The sequence below is a fragment of the Oncorhynchus mykiss genome, chromosome 1 (genome assembly GCF_013265735.2).
Source record: "Oncorhynchus mykiss isolate Arlee chromosome 1, USDA_OmykA_1.1, whole genome shotgun sequence".
NCBI classification, from domain to species: Eukaryota; Metazoa; Chordata; class Actinopteri; order Salmoniformes; family Salmonidae; genus Oncorhynchus; species Oncorhynchus mykiss.
Window position 1 is genome coordinate 14,311,046 of NC_048565.1, and position 17,279 is coordinate 14,328,324.

The 17,279-nt window shown below is 43.2% G+C and overlaps 1 protein-coding gene across 1 annotated transcript in view; it reads left to right on the forward strand.

Moving 5' to 3' along the window:
• The first annotated feature begins 7,490 nt into the window (after nucleotides 1-7,490).
• LOC110486340 (protein FAM163A) overlaps nucleotides 7,491-17,279 on the forward strand; it is a 31,092-nt gene continuing 21,303 nt past the window's right edge. Inside the window, exon 1 of the mRNA XM_021557898.2 lies at nucleotides 7,491-8,079. The gene's annotated coding sequence lies outside the window, so the exon portion shown is untranslated. The remainder of the gene's footprint in view (nucleotides 8,080-17,279) is intronic.

Sequence of the window (17,279 nt, forward strand, 5' to 3'; positions counted from 1 at the left end):
TGTGGGGCGTGTGTGAGGGGTGTGGGGAGTGTGTGAGGGGTGTGGGGAGTGTGTGAGGGGTGTGGGGTGTGTGTGAGGGGTGTGGGGCGTGTGTGAGGGGTGTGGGGCGTGTGTGAGGGGTGTGGGGCGTGTGTGAGGGGTGTGGGGAGTGTGTGAGGGGTGTGGGGAGTGTGTGAGGGGTGTGGGGCTTCAAAGCTGCCACACTGAATGTAATAGCAAGCAGGGAGTTGAGAGGAAATGTGCCGCACTGGCGGGTGAATTTAACTTCTTCTGTTTTACACTTGTGTCCAGATTCTTGTTAACCTACTCTAGTCATTCCATAGAAAGAAGGCATTTTAGCTGAATTGTTAATAGCAGTGGAAACTAACGTGAATTGCAACGAGAGAAGTGTACTCTCATTTGTTTCGTCCGGTAGTCAGCATCACACAGAAGGTTTGTGATCTAGAAGAGATCATTTCCACTTCATTGACTATCCATGTAGTCTATCAGCTGCAGTATGCCTTACTGCTTGTCTTATCATGAGCTGTCTGTTGTATGTGTACAGGGATTTTTATGCCATTGAAATACTTGGGTCCAAAAAGTGTAAACTTAAGAGACTTAAAATCAGACATAAAGTACACTATATATACAAAAGTATGTGGACACCCCTTTAAATGAGTGGATTTGACTATTTCAGCTACACCCATTGCTGACAGGTGTATAAAATAGAGCACACAGCCTTGCAATCTCCAAAGACAAACATTGGTAGTAGAATGGCCTTACTGAAGATCTCTGTGACTTACAATGCTGTATCGTCATAGGATGGCACCTTTTCAACTAGTCCGTTTTAGAGCTGCCCCGATCAACTGTAAGTGCTGTTATTGTGAAGTGGAAACGTCTAGGAGCAACAACTGCTCAGTCACAGAACAGAGTGCTGAAGCGCATAGCGCATGGCCGAGCAGCCGCACACAAGCCTAAGATCACCATGCGCAGTGGAAACACTTTCTCTGGGGTGATGAATCATGCTTCAGCATTCAGCAATCCGAATGGACGACTCTGGGTTTGGTTGATGCCAGGAGAATGCTACCTGCCTGAATGCATAGTGACAACTATAAAGTTGGGTGGAGGAGGAATAATGGTCTGGGGCTGTTTTTCATGGTTCCGGCTAGGCCCCTTAGTTCCAGAAGGGAAATCTTAACGCTACAGCATACAATTACATTCTAGACGATTCTGTGCTTCCAACTATGTGGCAACAGTTTGGGGAAGAACCTTTCCTGTTTCAGCATGACAATGCCCTCGTGCACAAACCAAGGTCCATACAGAAATGGTTTGTCGAGATCTGTGTGGAAGAACTTGACTGGCCTGTGCAGAGCTCTGACCTCAACCCCATCGAACACCTTTGGGATGAATTGGAATGCCAACTGCATGCCAGGCCTAATCCTTCAACATCAGTGCCCGACGTCACTAATGCTCTTGTGGCTGAGTGGATGCAAGTCCCCGCAGCAATGTTCCAACATCTAGTGGAAAGCCATTCCAGAAGAGTGGAGGCTGTTATAGCACCAAAGAGGGGACCAACGCTATATTAATGCCCATAATTTTGGAATGAGATGAACGAAGTGCAGGTGTCCACATACTTTTGGTAATGTAGTGCATGTAGAAAAAATAATGGACCTATATATTCTGAAACTATATAATATTTGAGAACTGACAATTACCATAATAAAAGCTGCACAGTCAGGGAAAATAGAAAATTCCGAAAACATAGAATAAGCAGTATTTTTTTTACCAGTATTGATTTTGTTATTATGTTTGAGCAAAAGAACACAGCCACGGCAAAATGCACAGCATTGCAGGAAATTAGCTTTAAAACTGAAACAATTTCTTTCAGCTCCATAGAGACATTTTGAGATTGGAGGAAATAGGCGTTCAAAGATCTCTTTATACCACCAAGATGGGGGCTTCTTTTCTCTAAAATTCAGCGGCACCGACAGGCAGACAGCGCCCATTGCCACACTTCCTGAAACACTAAGCTTCTTTTTTATCCATAAAAAAGCCTGATATAGTGGAGCTGCAGTGCTAGCATAGTGGAGACAAGTACACCTACTTTTGACCAGAGCCCGTCGGGAAATAGGGGGCTGTTTGGGACACAACTAGTGGGTCACATGATGGATGGATACACTTACAGAGAGAGCCGGCACAATGCTTAGTCATGATCAATCATCTCCCGCACTCCTCCGCTGTCCCAGAGGTCATTTGGTCCTCTAACACTGTCTGCATGTTAAATATGCACCACCTTTCATCTCCGTACAGTCAGTGACTGAGGAATAGTAATGGATGATGCATTATTCATATTGTCAGTTACACCAGTTACACCACAACAATCCCTCATTAAATATCCCTCAGTCTGTAGGTCTGTAATTTGTATTGAAGATTTTGTGCCAATTTGTTGCAAAGATGAACTCACTCACTCTCTCTCCAGCTTACTCTTTTACTCTCCCTCTTTCAAACACCAAAAAGATAGATATTTGTCAGCCAGCCAGGCATGACAAAGTGACACCCTTTCACCCAGTGAAAAGCAGCTGTCCAGTGGTCTACTGTACGAGCTGTATGACACAGTGATTGATGCTGTTAAACTGAGGGGAGCATTATGCCCCTCCCTTTGACAGAGAGAGCTCAGCCCAGCACAGTAGCAGGAGGGGCAGGCAGGCCAGATAAGCATCACGTAAGAGTACCCTGCAGCCCGGGAAATGATATTAGCTCTGATCAGACAGCCACAGACCTCATGCTCACCAGGAAGCCGCTGGTCGCCATGGATACGGGATGGCTCCCCCGGCCCATGTTGTCATTGGTTTCTTCGAGGTGGACTTGCTTATTGGCTATTAATGAGGAACACACAACTACTGTAGCCTGTTGACGTTTTGCAATAATTGTCCCCCACTAAAATGCCAAAAGCAAGGGGAGATGTTGTATTCTGTTAGTTGTTAGTAGTAGATCTAAGTTTGTTTATTATAGGGTTAGGAACACAAGGTTAAACAGGTTCCTCAAATATCCAATAAGCAATTGTGTTAGGTGTAGTGTGTTAGATTTAGTGAATGACAATTTTACCCTCCTCAATTTTTACCCCTCCATTTCATTGAATCACTAACTGCTGGAGAGTCTGGATAGAACTTACACTAACCGCCTACTAGTGTGTAATTATTAGTGTAACGGGTTGTCATTATGGACGTTTGATTGAAACAAATGATTAGCCTTTACAGTTGGTTGGGCCTTATTGTTGTCAATGGGCAAAATCGCCACTATTAATAACCATTAGTCAGATGCACTACTTTCGACCAGGGCTGATAGGGGGACAGTAGTGTACTATGTAGGGAATAGGTTTCCATTTGGGATACAGACTCTGTGTTCCTGAAAGGTCACTCCGCTCAGAATGTCTGGTTGGGACGGACTGACCCAGCATTTTAAACACAGATCTTGTTTCACACTTGGTTCTAGAATCTTCACTGATCAAAACACTCTGTCACAATGCTTCAACAGAATACCCTCCCCATGACGTCCCTTCCTTCCCACGGTATTTCTGTCAAAATGGCCTAATCTTTCATTCTCCTCTCGTGTCACTTTTTCTTCCCTCGCCTCCTTTTAAAGTGATCAATTCTTTTTGAGTAATCGGATACTATATCTGATCACACTATTTGGAGAGGCTCTATAGATGTTATCAAACTATTAACTTAAGTGTTTTATGTATACCGACCTCTTTCAGTATGGGCATTACACTGCACATTTTGTGGCCTATTATGGTTTAGATTAGGAGAATGTAGCCTGTAAGCCTAAGTGGTAAACTCCCGGATGGATCCATTCCCAACCCAATCAGGACCTTATCCCATCTCTAGAGCCGTGTTCAGCGATCTGTAAGATGTTGTTATTATAATGGGAATGAAAAGACATTGAACTTGAAATAGTGTTCTTCATCAGAGAGTGGGGGAGTTTGACTCTTGATTTGACATGTTTGGCCATTAGGTTTCCCATCAACTCAATGTAAAGATAGTTGTGGCTATCATATTCCAATTATCCTTATGTATCATGCAGTAGTCATGTGCAATTAAAAACAGTATATACAGTGCATTCGAAAAATATCCAGACCCCTTGACTTTTTCCACATTTTGTTACATTACAGCTTTATTCTACAATTGATTAAATTGTTTTTTCCCCCTCATCAATCTACACAAAATACACCATAATGACAAAGCAAAAATAGGTTTTTAGAAATGTTTGCAAATATTACCGTTCAAAAGTTAGTGGTCTTTAAGAAATGTCCTTGTTTTTGAAAGAAAAGCACATTTTTTGTCCTTTAAAATAACATCAAATTGATCAGAAATACAGTGTAGACATTGTTAATGTTGTAAATGACTATTGTAGCTGGAAGCGGCTGATTTTTAATGAAATATCTACATAGGCGTACAGAGGCCCATTATCAGCAACCATCACTCCTGTGTTCCAATGGCACGTTGTGTTAGCTAATCCAAGTTTATCATTTTAAAAGGTTAATTGATCATTAGAAAATCCTTTTCTTCTGAAACTCATCAATATATTCTTGTTCTGAGAAATGAAGGCTATTCCGTGTGAGAAATTGCAAAGAAACTGAATATCTCATACAATGCTGTGTACTACTCCCTTCACAGAACAGCGCAAACTGGCTCTAACCAGAATAGAAAAAGGAGTGGGAGGCCCGGTGCACAACTGAGCAAGAGGACAAGTACATAAGAGTGTGTAGTTTGAGAAACAGACGCCTCACAAGTCCTCAACTGGCAGTTAATGAAATAGTACCCACAAAACACCAATCTCAACATCAACATAATTTACAACATTAACAAAGTCTACATTGTATTTCTGATCAATTTGATGTTATTTTCATGGACAAAAAAATTGCTTTCTTTCAAAAACAAGGACATTTCTAAGTGACTCCAAACCTTTGAATGGTAGTGTATACAGTGGCTTGCGAAAGTATTCGGCCCCCTTGAACTTTGCGACCTTTTGCCACATTTCAGGCTTCAAACATAAAGATATAAAACTGTATTTTTTTGTGAAGAATCAACAACAAGTGGGACACAATCATGAAGTGGAACAACATTTATTGGATATTTCAAACTTTTTTAACAAATCAAAAACTGAAAAATTGGGCGTGCAAAATTATTCAGCCCCTTTACTTTCAGTGCAGCAAACTCTCTCCAGAAGTTCAGTGAGGATCTCTGAATGATCCAATGTTGACCTAAATGACTAATGATGATAAATACAATCCACCTGTGTGTAATCAAGTCTCCGTATAAATGCACCTGCACTGTGATAGTCTCAGAGGTCCGTTAAAAGCGCAGAGAGCATCATGAAGAACAAGGAACACACCAGGCAGGTCCGAGATACTGTTGTGAAGAAGTTTAAAGCCGGATTTGGATACAAAAAGATTTCCCAAGCTTTAAACATCCCAAGGAGCACTGTGCAAGCGATAATATTGAAATGGAAGGAGTATCAGACCACTGCAAATCTACCAAGACCTGGCCGTCCCTCTAAACTTTCAGCTCATACAAGGAGAAGACTGATCAGAGATGCAGCCAAGATGCCCATGATCACTCTGGATGAACTGCAGAGATCTACAGCTGAGGTGGGAGACTCTGTCCATAGGACAACAATCAGTCGTATATTGCACAAATCTGGCCTTTATGGAAGAGTGGCAAGAAGAAAGCCATTTCTTAAAGATATCCATAAAAAGTGTTGTTTAAAGTTTGCCACAAGCCACCTGGGAGTCACACCAAACATGTGGAAGAAGGTGCTCTGGTCAGATGAAACCAAAATTGAACTTTTTGGCAACAATGCAAAACGTTATGTTTGGCGTAAAAGCAACACAGCTCATCACCCTGAACACACCCTATCCCCACTGTCAAACATGGTGGTGGCAGTATCGTGGTTTGGGCCTGCATTTCTTCAGCAGGGACAGGGAAGAGGGTTAAAATTGATGGGAAGATGGATGGAGCCAAATACAGGACCATTCTGGAAGAAAACCTGATGGAGTCTGCAAAAGACCTGAGACTGGGACGGAGATTTGTCTTCCAACAAGACAATGATCCAAAACATAAAGCAAAATCTACAATGGAATGGTTCAAAAATAAACATATCCAGGTGTTAGAATGGCCAAGTCAAAGTCCAGACCTGAATCCAATCGAGAATCTGTGGAAAGAACTGAAAACTGCTGTTCACAAATGCTCTCCATCCAACCTCACTGAGCTCGAGCTGTTTTGCAAGTATGAATGGGAAAAAATTTCAGTCTCTCGATGTGCAAAACTGATAGAGACATACCCCAAGCGACTTACAGCTGTAATCGCAGTAAAAGGTGGAGCTACAAAGTATTAACTTAAGGGGGCTGAATAATTTTGCACGCCCAATTTTTCAGTTTGTGATTTGTTAAAAAAGTTTGAAATATCCAATAAATGTCGTTCCACTTCATGATTGTGTCCCACATGTTGTTGATTCTTCACAAAAAAATACAGTTTTATATCTTTATGTTTGAAGCCTGAAATGTGGCAAAAGGTTGCAAAGTTCAAGGGGGGCGAATACTTTCGCAAGGCACTGTATATATAAAAAAAAACATCACATTTACATATTCAGACTCTTTACTCAGTACTTTGTTGAAGCACCTTTGGCAGTGATTACAGCCTCGAGTCTTATTGGTTATGACTCTACAAGCTTTGCACACCTGTATTTGGGGAGTTTCTCCCATTATTCTCTGCAGATCCCCTCAAGCTCTGTCAGGTTGGATGGGGAACGTTGCTGCACAGCTTTTTCAGTTCTCTCCAGAGATATTCGATCGGGTTTAAGTCCGGGCTCTGGCTGGGCCACTCAAGGACATTCCGAGATTTGTCCCACTCCTGTGTTGTCTTGGCTGTGTGCATAGGGTCGTTGTCGTGTTGGAAGGTGAACCTTCGCACAAGTCTGAGGTCCTGAGTGCTCTGGAGCAGGTTTCCATCAAGGATCTCTCTGTTCAATGATCTTTCTGTTCATCTTTCCCTTGATCCTGACTAGTCTCCCAGTCCCTGCCACTGAAAAACATCCCCACAGCATGTTGCTGCTACCACCATGCTTCACCGTATTGTTGGTGCCAGGTTTCCTCCAGACATGGCGAATGGCATTCAGGCCAAAGAGTTCAATCTTGGATTCATCGGACCAGAGAATCATGTTTCTCATGATCTGAGAGTCTTTAGGTACCTTTTGGCAAACTTTTACTGAGGAGTGGCTACCATCTGGCCACTCTACCATAAAGGCAAAAATACATTGCTGAAAAGAACTGCATTTATACGTTAAAGTGCAATTATCTTTCAATGCGTAACTACATTTTGTCTCCATTGGCACCAATACTAGCAGATGTGGTACTATTCCCAGGGACATAATTTCAGCAGAACCTCATGGCCACTAGGGTGGCGCCTCACGTTTGCCCCGTGCAATTTGTTACGAGTCCTCTGTTATTTACACCTCTAGCTAGGTTCGTTGAAGTGGCCTTGCGCATGCAATCTCTCTCCCCAACCTAGCCATTCACTCATCCACTCTTAACTTGTTGGATTGGATATCTGCATTTCCACCTTCTGGATTACTGAGTTTCTTTGCGCAGAGAATATAAAAGGATTCCACGAATTAAAATAGCTTTAAGGGCGTAACATTGTTAGTTCCATCATTCTTTCCAAACAATAATTTGATGCGTATCGATTATTTGCTTTTCACAAGTTCGCGTGTGAGTATTTCTTCCATATATTTTTCGTGAGTAAACTAAATTATCACAACGATACCAATTTTTCACCGGATGATAATCGTTATTCCTATTCTCTGACCTCTATTGAACATAGCCTACTATCCATCACCAAGACTGTTGCGTTCTTCCAGAGACAACACACGGTGCAGGCTACTCATCGGATGACAGTCCACTGCAATCCGTAGCCTATCAAGTGCCTTCTTTTATTTTCGGCAATGCAATAACGTTTTGCCGTGCCTTTAACCGTGGTAAAACTCAAGAGCAATAACGCAAGTTGAGGAAACGAACAATGTAACACCCACAGTGTCCGACAGGTAAGTATAACCTTCGTTTTGTGGTGTGGGCTCAATTATCGGACGACGGGAAATAGCCTACAACATTTTGAGATATTCTATTCGTTCTGGAAAACCTTAAACATTCACATACTTGGTCAAATAAATCCAGACGTTCCATTCAGTTATGAACGTTTTGTTTATGGACAGATCTGTGGTAGCGTTTGTTTATTGTCTCCAGAATATAATAAAAATGATTCATGCGGTGATGTGAAATTTGACTTTATAGTGTGCCACCTGGCAGGATCAAACATTATAGGCTAATGTGGCTCTCTTGAGTCTATTTGAACGTGAAATGTGCCTGTTATGGGTATCAGTAGTGGTCGATGAACCCGAGACGATTAAAACCCACTAATTGTAGAATGTAGCTGAGAACAATATGAAACTCAAGGTATAGGCTACCATTTCACCCTATACCTCACATTCGATTTAAGTATTACTGTGAACTATGTTATGCTTAAATAACAGCTCTGACATGTATTCTCCCCCCCCAAAAAAATCCAAAACATTGATTTGTACTTTGGGGACACAGTGCTGCTTGCATGACTGTCATATTGAAGAGGATATCAGTTACACAGACACACAGACACACACAGACACACACAGACAGACACACACACACACACACACACACACACACACACACACACACACACACACACACACACACACACACACACACACACACACACACACACACACCCACCCACCCACACACACACACACACACAGTCAAAATGAAGTGGTTATGCTGCAGGTCTGGATGTTGAGCCCACTCACTGATAAATGAACACAGAGAGGGGAAAAAGACAACTCAATAAGAAAGGATTGTTAAGGTTGCCTGTCCTCTCTCTGACTCTATCACGCCATCTCCCCCTTATTCTTTCACCTTCAGCAGAGGCAATGCTGCAATGGACTGATTTCCCATGGGACTCTGCAGTGTTGTCCATATGTGGCTAACAGGATATGAGATCAGAAGATCACAGCTACAACATAGAGAGGATATGCCATGTCATACTGTAGGCTACTTACAGTGCAATCCCATTGGCTTCTGTTGATGGAGCTGATAGCTCATGTCTTGAGTGAGAGTTTATTTTCATTTTTTAACCATCTTTTACGGCACAATGCATCACTGAGCTTTTTCACTAGGTACCAACCAGTGTTTAGAAGTGCAGTCAATAACTTGATGATACAGTATTTATCCATGTAGAAACTCATTAGAAGTGTGGTGAGGCAGTGAGTAATAACATCTTAAGTTATTGTACTAAAATAAACCCCTGCACTACTCCTCTCTCCACCTTCTTTACATAAGCATTCCTGGTTCTAAAAGTTCCATATCTCTCATGTCAAAGTCTCTCTGGCATTTTAACTTCTGAGATCTAAGTGATGATTTAAAATGCTTATTCAACTGGTTGTTTGGATCCTGGATGCTGATTGGATGAGCAGCGTTTCCAAGCCGTGCTGTATTGGCGGTCAAAGGCACACCTATGCCTGCTAACAGTTCCATCTGAAAATGATTACTGTGCCTCCATAAGAATATCATGTTCATGTAGCTTTCCGAATCGTCTCCTGCAGCAGGGGTTAATGTACGCCTCGCTGTCTGCCTGTCCGACCTCGGAAACAATCTTTCACTTTTGAATTTCAAGCTTTTTAGCACACACAGGAGAAACGTCCTCTATCGTGTCGGACCGAACAACACCATTTACCCATGACTGTATTCACGATACAGCACTTCCTCTTGTGCCTTTTTGCTTACATACAGCACTTTAAGTGAGGTGAGAGTGCAGTCGGGTTAAAACGTCTCATTTACCAGAGGAGGATAGTCAAAGATCTCAGGAGAGAAGACTTCATTGACCACTAAAGCAGCTACTGTAGCTAGCTGATCTAATAGCACTGATATACATCCCCTTCATACATGAAACCAAACGGTAGAACATACTCTATTAGTTGCTCCTCTGGTTTGTAAATGTAATGAACTATTTTAAGCTATATTTTCCCCAAGAAAAGTTACAGAATATATACTTGATGATATCCCCTTCTGGATTGGTATCTGGTATCTCCCATAACTCGCCCTAGAGAAGGAAGCACTCTCTCAACCTTTCCTTTTGGTCAAGTTTTCCAACCACCTCCTGACGTTGCCATAGATGCATTCCCTTGGAGAACAGGCAGAGATGAATGCTTTTCCAGGGAGATTGAATACCTTGCCAAAACTACTCTGTGATTAAAAAATATATTATTGCTAGATTGATATTTAAAATATTGAAAAGCCAAGATTTTATAGTTGCAGGATCCTGGTGTTTCCAAGTGCAAAGTTAGAGATGGATCTATCAAAAGATTAATGTAATTATCTAACAATGAGTGAGAGACCTTGTGGGCTGAGTAGGAGCATTCAAAACCCAAAGACCATGATGAAACCACAGGGTTTCTTCATCAGTTGTAATGTAATTGGACAAAGAGTAACAATCCACTGTGTTAGCTGGACGGCTGCTTGGCCAGAGGTGAACGAAAATAGACTATTATTGGAGATCAGTTCTGCTCTGTCTATCCAAACATACAAACATTGACACAACAGGCAAAGCGCACTTAAGATTTGCACCCGTCTCTATAAGATTTAAAACATATAGAATATTTAACGATCAATCAAACATGGATGTTGTAGTTCTTCCGCATTCGGGGTAAGAATGTAGATTTTATCCGTGTGAAACGACTGTGGGTTCTTCTCTTTCTGTTTGCACAGCAGCTTTTGGGGTTGGTGAAAGCACCATGCTGCTCTGCCGAGTGCTCAGGGCCATCTGCAGTACGAGTACAGCAGCAGAGCATTGAAACACTGCCAAGGTGAATGAAGACTGTCAGGCCAGAGTTGGAGGCAGAGCTGGGGGCAGATCCCTGGCACAGCACCTCACCAGGACCTACCTCGCTCTTGGAACACTACTACTGTACTTAGGAATTGTTCATTTATCTAGGGTGACTCATCAGCTACACTCTCTGGTGTTGCTGTTTTTACTCCAGAACAAGGAACCCTTCTCAGAAACACAGTTCAGTTGTTCTAAGCTGATGTCAAACGTGCAGCCCTCTGCTTTCCTCAGCACCCAGGTAGGTGCTTGGCTGTACATTGGCAGGAGAAGAGTTGGGATGAGTTACCCCAGTGTTGTTAAAAGTGATTTGAGAAAGCCTCGTAAAGAGCTGTGTCAATGCAATCCCCCGAATGATCCATCTGTATCAACTGTCCAGGCATTTAGTATGGTTGTAATGGATTAACTTTTAGTTAACATTTACAGTGCCTTGCGAAAGTATTCAGCCCCCTTGAACTTTGCGACCTTTTGCCACATTTCAGGCTTCAAACATAAAGATATAAAACTGTATTTTTTTTGTGAAGAATCAACAACAAGTGGGACACAATCATGAAGTGGAACGACATTTATTGGATATTTCAAACTTTTTTAACAAATCAAAAACTGAAAAATTGGGCGTGCAAAATTATTCAGCCCCCTTAAGTTAATACTTTGTAGCGCCACCTTTTGCTGCGATTACAGCTGTAAGTCGCTTGGGGTATGTCTCTATCAGTTTTGCACATCGAGAGACTGACATTTTTTCCCATTCCTCCTTGCAAAACAGCTCGAGCTCAGTGAGGTTGGATGGAGAGCATTTGTGAACAGCAGTTTTCAGTTCTTTCCACAGATTCTCGATTGGATTCAGGTCTGGACTTTGACTTGGCCATTCTAACACCTGGATATGTTTATTTTTGAACCATTCCATTGTAGATTTTGCTTTATGTTTTGGATCATTGTCTTGTTGGAAGACAAATCTCCGTCCCAGTCTCAGGTCTTTTGCAGACTCCATCAGGTTTTCTTCCAGAATGGTCCTGTATTTGGCTCCATCCATCTTCCCATCAATTTTAACCATCTTCCCTGTCCCTGCTGAAGAAAAGCAGGCCCAAACCATGATGCTGCCACCACCATGTTTGACAGTGGGGATGGTGTGTTCAGGGTGATGAGCTGTGTTGCTTTTACGCCAAACATAACGTTTTGCATTGTTGCCAAAAAGTTCAATTTTGGTTTCATCTGACCAGAGCACCTTCTTCTACATGTTTGGTGTGTCTGCCAGGTGGCTTGTGGCAAACTTTAAACGACACTTTTTATGGATATCTTTAAGAAATGGCTTTCTTCTTGCCACTCTTCCATAAAGGCCAGATTTGTGCAATATACGACTGATTGTTGTCCTATGGACAGAGTCTCCCACCTCAGCTGTAGATCTCTGCAGTTCATCCAGAGTGATCATGGGCATCTTGGCTGCATCTCTGATCAGTCTTCTCCTTGTATGAGCTGAAAGTTTAGAGGGACGGCCAGGTCTTGGTAGATTTGCAGTGGTCTGATACTCCTTCCATTTCAATATTATCGCTTGCACAGTGCTCCTTGGGATGTTTAAAGCTTGGGAAATCTTTTTGTATCCAAATCCGGCTTTAAACTTCTTCACAACAGTATCTCGGACCTGCCTGGTGTGTTCCTTGTTCTTCATGATGCTCTCTGCGCTTTTAACGGACCTCTGAGACTATCACAGTGCAGGTGCATTTATACGGAGACTTGATTACACACAGGTGGATTGTATTTATCATCATTAGTCATTTAGGTCAACATTGGATCATTCAGAGATCCTCACTGAACTTCTGGAGAGAGTTTGCTGCACTGAAAGTAAAGGGGCTGAATAATTTTGCACACCCAATTTTTCAGTTTTTGATTTGTTAAAAAAGTTTGAAATATCCAATAAATGTCGTTCCACTTCATGATTGTGTCCCACTTGTTGTTGATTCTTCACAAAAAAATACAGTTTTATGTCTTTATGTTTGAAGCCTGAAATGTGGCAAAAGGTCGCAAAGTTCAAGGGGGCCGAATACTTTCGCAAGGCACTGTATTTTAACAGGGAGTCATACTGAGACCAAGGTCTCTTTCACAGATGAGCCCTATACACATATACACTATACACATCAATATACACTATACACATCAATATACACTATACACATCAATATACACGATACACATCAGTATACATCTCAATACACGAAAAGCATAACAGTCATAGAAATCAAACACATTCTTCAGTAAAAAGGTACTAAACCATCCTTTTGAATTGCCCTACTGCAGGGCTTCCCGCACTCGGTCCTGGCCCCAAATTCATGATGAATAACATCTGTTCATTTTAGCAAAACCTGCAACATGCTAGCTAAGTCGTAGTTCACTCGTACTGCCGTTTACACAGTCAAGCTTCAAGTGCATGCCGATGTAGCTAGGCGCTGATTTAGCTAAATAAAGTACTTTGTGTGGAGAACGTTTCTGCCAGCCAGGGTGTGCCCTATAAGCATTCCCATCTCATGGAGGCTCTTTGAGTTAAATCCTCAAACCAGTTCTCCTCTGGGGGCTCTTTGAGTTAAACCTGCAGTCCAGTTCTCCTCTGGGGGCTCTGTGAGTTAAACCTGCAGACCAGTTCTCCTCTGGGGGCTCTGTGAGTTGAGTTAAACCCGCAGACCAGTTCTCCTCCGGGGGATCTGTGAGTTGAGTTAAACCCTCAAACCAGTTCTCCTCTGGGGGATATGTGAGTTAAACCCACAGACCAGTTCTCCTCTGGGGGCTCTGTGAGTTGAGTTAAACCCTCAAATCAAACCAGTTCTCCTCTGGGGGTTCTGCGAGTTAAACCCGCAGACCAGTTCTCCTCTGGGGGCTCTGTGAGTTGAGTTAAACCCTCAAACCAGTTCTCCTCTGGGGTCTCTGTGAGTTAAACATGCAGACCAGTTCTCCTCTGGGGGCTCTGTGAGTTGAGTTAAACCTGCAGACCAGTTCCCCTCTGGGGGCTCTGTGAGTTAAACCTGCAGACCAGTTCTCCTCTGGGGGCTCTGTGAGTTGAGTTAAACCCGCAGACCAGTTCTCCTCCGGGGGATCTGTGAGTTGAGTTAAACCCTCAAACCAGTTCTCCTCTGGGGGATATGTGAGTTAAACCCACAGACCAGTTCTCCTCTGGGGGCTCTGTGAGTTGAGTTAAACCCTCAAATCAAACCAGTTCTCCTCTGGGGGTTCTGCGAGTTAAACCCGCAGACCAGTTCTCCTCTGGGGGCTCTGTGAGTTGAGTTAAACCCTCAAACCAGTTCTCCTCTGGGGTCTCTGTGAGTTAAACATGCAGACCAGTTCTCCTCTGGGGGCTCTGTGAGTTGAGTTAAACCCGCAGACCAGTTCTCCTCTGGGTGCTCTGTGAGTTGAGTTAAACCCGCAGACCAGCTCTCCTCTGGGGGCTCTGTGAGTTGAGTTAAACCCGCTGACCAGTTCTCCTCTGGGGGCTCTGTGAGTTGAGTTAAACCCTCAAATCAAACCAGTTCTCCTCTGGGGGTTCTGCGAGTTAAACCCGCAGACCAGTTCTCCTCTGGGGGCTCTGTGAGTTGAGTTAAACCCTCAAACCAGCTCTCCTCTGGGGGCTCTGTGAGTTGAGTTAAACCCGCTGACCAGTTCTCCTCTGGGGGCTCTGTGAGTTGAGTTAAACCCTCAAATCAAACCAGTTCTCCTCTGGGGGTTCTGCGAGTTAAACCCGCAGACCAGTTCTCCTCTGGGGGCTCTGTGAGTTGAGTTAAACCCTCAAACCAGTTCTCCTCTGGGGGCTCTGTGAGTTAAACCCGCAGACCAGTTCTCCTCTGGGGGCTCTGTGAGTTGAGTTAAACCCTCAAACCAGTTCTCCTCTGGGGGCTCTGTGAGTTAAACCCGCAGACCAGTTCTCCTCTGGGGGCTCTGTGAGTTGAGTTAAACCCTCAAACCAGTTCTCCTCTGGGGGCTATGTGAGTTAAACCCGCAGACCAGTTCTCCTCTGGGGGCTCTGTGAGTTGAGTTAAACCCGCAGACCAGTTCTCCTCTGGGGGCTCTGTGAGTTGAGTTAAACCCTCAAACCAGTTCTCCTCTGGGGGCTCTGTGAGTTGAGTTAAACCCTCAAACCAGTTCTCCTCTGGGGGCTCTGTGAGTTAAACCTGCAGGGTCTTGAAGAGAATCTTAAAGAGATAAAGTCTTGATGAGAGTGTTGAAGCGTTAGAGTCTTGAAGAGTGTGTTGAAGTGGAAGTCTTGAAGAGTGTGTTGAAGAGGTAGTCTTGAAGAGAGTGTTGAAGAGGTAGAGTCTTGAAGAGAGTGTTGAAGAGGTAGTCTTGAAGAGAGTGTTGAAGTGGTAGAGTCTTGAAGAGAGTGTTGAAGAGGTAGTCTTGAAGAGAGTGTTGAAGTGGTAGAGTCTTGAAGAGAGTGTTGAAGAGGTAGAGTCTAGAAGATAGTGTTGAAGCGGTAGTCTTGAAGAGAGTGTTGAAGAGGTAGAGTCTAGAAGAGAGTGTTGAAGCGGTAGTCTTGAAGAGAGTGTTGAAGAGGTGGAGTCTTGAAGAGTGTGTTGAAGAGGTAGAGTCTTGAAGAGAGTGTTAAAGAGGTAGTCTTGAAGAGAGTGTTGAAGAGGTAGAGTCTTGAAGAGGAAGTATTGAAGAGAGTGTTGAAGTGGAAGTCTTGAAGAGTGTGTTGAAGAGGTAGAGTCTTGAAGAGAGTGTTGAAGAGGAAGTCTTGAATAGAGTGTTGAAGTGGAAGTCTTGAAGAGTGTGTTGAAGAGGTAGAGTCTTTAAGAGTGTGTTGAAGTGGTTGAGTCTTTAAGAGTGTGTTGAAGAGGTAGCGTCTTGAAGAGAGTGTTGAAGAGGTAGTCTTGAAGAGAGTGTTGAAGCGGTAGAATCTTGAAGAGAGTATTGAGAGTCTTGGAGAGAGTGTTGAAGAGGTAGAGTCTAGAAGAGAGTGTTGAAGAGGTGGAGTCTTGGAGAGTGTTGAAGAGGAAGTCTTGAAGAGAGTGTTGACGAGGTAGAGTCTTGAAGAGTGTGTTGAAGAGGAAGTCTTGAAGAGTGTGTTGAAGAGGTAGAGTCTTGAAGAGAGTGTTGAAGAGGAAGTCTTGAAGGGTGTTGAAGAGGTAGAGTCTTGAAGAGAGTGTTGAAGTGGTAGAGTCTTGAAGAGAGTGTTGAAGTGGTAGAGTTCTGAAGAGAGTGTTGAAGAGGTAGAGTCTTGAAGAGAGTGTTGAAGAGGTAGAGTCTTGAAGAGAGTGTTGAAGAGGTAGAGTCTTGAAGAGAGTGTTGAAGAGGTAGCGTCTTGAAGAGATTGTTGAAGAGGTAGAGTCTTGAAGAGGTGGTGAGTAGTGTGTGTGAGGATGTGGAGCTAAACAGAACAGATTGTATAGACCAAAACATGCTGAGTTTGTCAGTTTTCCTTCTATCTGCAATCGATTGAATCCAAGCCAGAATCTGTGAAGAGCTGAACAGTGGAGAGCTGAGCAGAGCAGTAGTGAACAGAGTTGGAACAGATGTAACCAGAAATCTATACAGATTATGGGGGGGACAAAGAGTATAACTCAGGAGGAGCAGACTAGCATACAGCAGGGGTCGAGATTAGAGTCCAACTAGTAGAGTAGAGAATAGCTTTGCAGTGAGGTGTAGAGTGCCCTGTCGGCACATAGAACCTCAGCAGGAGATGGAAATGGTCAGGGAGCGGGATGGAGATGGAGACGGACGCTCTCTCTTTCTCCACACACACTGAGGAACCCTGGGATGGTAGAGGACCATCTATAATACATCTCAGTAATCTATAAAGGAAAGTCATCATTGATCCAATGCTTTTATCAAGGGTGGAGGGAAAATAATGAATTCCATGCTGCACCTAAATGACAAGGAGAAAATCAAGTAATGGCTATCCATAACTGTCTGTCCTTTGCCCCTCTACCTTTCTTTGTGGATAGCTGTCCATAACTGTCTGTCCTTTGCCCCTCTACCTTTCTTTGTGGATAGCTGTCCATAACTGTCTGTCCTTTGCCCCTCTACCTTTCTTTGTGGATAGCTGTCCATAACTGTCTGTCCTTTGCCCCTCTACCTTTCTTTGTGGATAGCTGTCCATCACCAAATGTTGCTTGGCTCTGTTAATGTATCAGATGGGTCCTGTCTTTTAGCAGAAATAACCAGAAACAACCTATTCAGCTTCCAGGGTTTGCTGCCTGTCTACTGGTGGGAAAATTGCATCCCTGGTTTACTGTAGATGGCTTCCCTTCAGGCAAATACATATTTCATTGAGTTGTCAACAAACATTAAACCAAACCTCATCTGGGTTAAAATGAGAAAGATGACGATTTTGTTCAAAAATTAAGTTAT